The sequence below is a fragment of the Fukomys damarensis genome, unplaced genomic scaffold, assembly GCF_012274545.1.
Source record: "Fukomys damarensis isolate Sample0158 unplaced genomic scaffold, DMR_v1.0_HiC HiC_scaffold_37, whole genome shotgun sequence".
NCBI classification, from domain to species: Eukaryota; Metazoa; Chordata; class Mammalia; order Rodentia; family Bathyergidae; genus Fukomys; species Fukomys damarensis.
Window position 1 is genome coordinate 60,596,003 of NW_022900949.1, and position 4,292 is coordinate 60,600,294.

Sequence of the window (4,292 nt, forward strand, 5' to 3'; positions counted from 1 at the left end):
TTCAGAAGTAAAGGAATAGCATGTGTTGCAGGTTTCCTAGTCGAAGTTTACTGAAGCTTTGCCGCAGAGCCATGTGGGAAGGTCTGGAGCTGTCCTGGAGAGGATTCTTAGAGGAAGTATTGAGAATATCACATCCGAGACACTATTATTTGGCACTGGCTCAAGGAGAGGACTGTAGCAACGATTGACTTTGGTGTGCAAATGTGCTACAATTCAAATCACAGAAACTTGTCTTGATAGCAAGAAATAGCATCACAATGGCAAAGAGAATAAAGCTAAAATTTTACACTTGCAAGTGACCGTCAGGATAGCAGTAACTGACTTTATAGAAAGAACTACTTGGTATAAGATGATATGGTAATTTTCATACTACTGACATTCCTGTGATGCTTAATGGTGATGTTTCCATCCAAAGCCATTTGATAAAATAAAGCAAAGTCCAGAAGGCTGAGAAATGAGCTCAGATTGAACTGCAAACTCTTTCTATCAAAGAGAGATGTGTCTACACTCAAAGGAGAAGCATTATAGCCATGATCACACTGTAAGAACCCTGTTACTTATAGTAATTACTGGAAAAATGAATAACATTTTTCATCTTTTAAAAGAATATGTAGATCTGAAGAAGCAGAAATTTGTGTGTTGCCATTTGCAACCTTCAGTGATTATCTCTGGATCTTATGCCAGATGGAACTAGAATTTATCCACTTGCAATGTATTTCATCATCAAAGCTGTTATCTGCCATCTACCCCAGACAATGTCCTAGCAGAACAGAGGGTCACAAATACACTCATAGACCTTTATCTTTTTTGTGCTGAGCAGATATAGTCCTGATTATTGAATTCAAACAGATCTCTGGAATTGTAGGCTCTACAGCTCTAGCTGATGCTTTCGGAGTACTGGAAGTGATTCTGTGGTCACACAGTGTTATGGAGGTGTGTGCCATAGGGCCCGCTGGTGGTGGGTGTCTGTAAACAGGTACCCATCCAGGAGAACATAAACATGGTAAGAGGAATAAATAGCAAGAGAAGCAGGGGTAACTGCTATTGCTTAAGGACTGGGTGAGCTGACCTGTGGAGCAAACAGACTTCTGTAGATGCTATTAGAAAGTACCTGGCGTCCATCAGGGCACATAGTAGGTCCTGGAAGTCCTCTGACAGTACAACTGTGCTGGCGCATCTAAGTAATATGTTCCTCTGATGATTAACTCGGCGGCAAACCAGTTTCTTTTCTGTCATCTATTAGGAAGTCTGCTTCAGAAAGAAAACGGTGACATTTAAATTCTAACATACTTTTGGGATAACTTGTGTTTAAGCAAGACCATTAAAATAGGATTTTACTACCTGTCTCCTTGAAACTGGTAGAGACACAGAAGGGAAATTTCCCAGTACTGGTTTTAGAATGGGTTTGTGAAAAAAGTTTAACTTTTCTGGCCCTCAAACTTGGTTTCTGAAACACGGAGATGTTTCCCTATTGTAGAAATCTCTCCTGCTCAGCTCACTCATATCTAGTTATTTTCACTCTGGGGTCTGGTAGGTTTGTAGTTTTCATCCCATTTGCCAGTTCAGTGGAATCCTATGCTAATACTGGTGAAAGTTCTGTGGGCAGAAGCACACTCTGTCAATGCCGAGCCAAAGCAGTTCATTATCTGGAGACCTCCAGCATCCTCTTGCTTATGCTACTGTAACCAGTAGGGTTCCCGGTGGTAGAGTCTTCACTAGCTTGCGTTCCAGAGAGGAGACACGGAGTACAGCTCTCTCCCTACTTTCACTTGCACTTATGTGCTGTACTTCGGCTCCGAAGCGTTCCCCTAAAGCTCCCGTGGTAAAGACGTAGTCACTCGCCTGTGGGAAGTGGTAGAACCTTTAGAAGGAGTTAGACTGCACCCTTGAAGGGGATATCAGGACTTACCCTCCACCCCGCCTTCCTCCTCCTTTAGATCCATGAGGTGAGCAACTTGGTTCTGCCACGCCATCTCTGCTGTCCTGCTGTTATGGCTGCCTTACCATGGGGCCCCAGAACAAGAGTCAAGTGAATGTGGACTGAATCCTCTGAAACTGGAACTAAAGTAAGCATTTCTTCTTCTTAAGTTGCTCTTTCAGATATTTTGTAACAGTTACAGAAACCAGAGTAAGTGTTGTTTCAGGTCCCTGGGACATGAGGGCCAGCTGTCATCACATCATAACCTAGTTTATTCTGACCAATACATGCATACTGCTTGAGTTTTCATTTCTTGACTAGAGGATTGTTAGGCTTGTTTTTAACATCTTTCTGACACAAGAGTCTCCGGTTCCCAGACTTGAGTCCATTAGCATCATACCTTGATGGCTCAATGTGCAGATTCCTGGGTCTCACTCCTAGAGAACTGGGCTTCAGTGGGTTTGGTGTGAGTTTCAGACATTTGACTTTTACTTTTACTTTAATATTTTAAACTGGGTTTTATGTGACTCTGATACAGGAGGGAGGGCCACACATCAAGAAATGTAAATCTGCATCATGCTATAAAAATTCTGGCTATTACTTATCAAGTTCTTCTAGTCAGATATTTTCAGATATTGGTAAAAGGTTAAAGGCATTTAGGGCAAGAATAAGTATAATGACTATAAAGTTCACTGGCTTTGTTTCAAGGCTGAAGAAGAGATAAAGTGAAAACAGAATTGGTGAATTGGTGATTAATAGACTCAAGCACTTTCTAAATGAGAATTCCAAAAATTGTAAATCATTTGGAAATTGAAGTGATGGCCTGGAAAACAAGGAAAAATTAAGAAATAGCAAATGAGAAGTATTTGAAGTAATAAAAGAAGAATCCATAGGACAATTCCTTCACAGTTGATTTGTAAGATTTCTGGGAGAATAGAAGCCACAGGGATCTTAACGGACTCTGTGTGAAGGAGCTGGGGAGAAAGTATGTTGTATGTGACTCCACTTATAGGCTTCAGAAAGCAGTTCTGGAATTCTGGGGTTCACTTGACACTGGATCCATGACTATCATTTATTAGGAGGATGGTCTCCTGTGTGATTCAAAGGTAGTGTTGTTTAAATCCTTTGGAGAGGAATTCTACTGAATTCACATAAAAATTTGCTTCTCTAGATTTTGAATAAATGATATCTTATAAAGAGAATGGATTTTATCTGTTTCATCCCCCCGGTTATTTATTATTTATTTAGCTACTAAGGATTACTTGTAGATTTGTGAAGTTAGTAGAATTGTACCAATTCCATAAAGTCTGTTTTTGTGGGGTAAAATCACTTAGGAATCTGTCCTCTTGCAGTTTATTTTTGGTGGTCAGTGACTACTCACGGTTGCTGAAAGCAGCTGTGTAGACAGCCAGCAGCATGGTGCCTGTAGGCAGTGTAGTCCCTTAGTACCGAGGGGGTCTGCTTACTTTAGAAATGTGTGTCTAGAAAAGAACCAACTTCTCAAAGCAAGTTCACACAGGAGAAATCACGGACTCATCAGGGTCAAGGAAGAGGGAAGTTCTGGGGCATCAGGTCAAGGATGCCACCTGTCACTAACCATTACTGAAGAGTTGCTCAACCTGTCCTGAGTAATTTATTTTTCCTTCCAAGGCTGCCTTTGCTATTGCTTGTGAAGAAATTTTAATGCCAGGTGGGGTGGTGCACACCTGTAATCCTAGCACTAGGGAAACTGAGGCAGGAGGATCGCTGTGAGTTCGAGACCAGCCTGGGCTATGTAGTGAGTTTCAGGGCAGTTTCAACTACATAGTGAGACCCTGTCTCAAAGAACAAAACAAAACAACAACAACAAACAATTTTATTTGTATAAACTTGCAGAAGGAAGATCTTAAGAGTGATGATAGAATTGTTTCCTTGGGTTCAGGGCTGACTGCAGGCCTCAGTTCTTTACCCTATATCCTCCCTCCCCCACAACCCTGAAGAGATTCAGAGTGTACAAAACTCCAATGTGCCACTCAGTTAAGAATTTTTTTTAAAGAACAGAACATATCCTTTTTATTTTTGATAAAATTGCCCGGAACAGCTTCAAACTTGTGACCTGCCAGCCTCAGCCTCCTGAGAATGTGGGATTACAGGAGTGCACCACCCCTGGCCTAACAGACAGGTATTATGTTAAAGCAAGAAAAAGCACTTCATGAGTAGTATGTCTTACACAGAAACTTAAAAGGGGGCATACACAGTACTATAAAAATGAAGACCTTACATTACATTTGAGAACACACCACTTATTATTATTAGAACCATATATATCATTTATCTCTATTCCCCAAAACCTTGATTTGTGAGCATAATTCATTTCAGAAACACTGGCAATCCA

General features: G+C 41.0%; 1 protein-coding gene across 2 annotated transcripts in view; it reads left to right on the forward strand.

Annotated features, from left to right (window-relative positions):
* The first annotated feature begins 1,484 nt into the window (after window positions 1–1,484).
* Window positions 1,485–4,292, forward strand: part of LOC117284494 (kinectin-like) — a 48,144-nt gene continuing 45,336 nt past the window's right edge. For both annotated transcript variants that reach the window (XR_004515583.1, XR_004515586.1), the window contains exon 1: window positions 1,485–2,066. The gene's annotated coding sequence lies outside the window, so the exon portion shown is untranslated. The remainder of the gene's footprint in view (window positions 2,067–4,292) is intronic.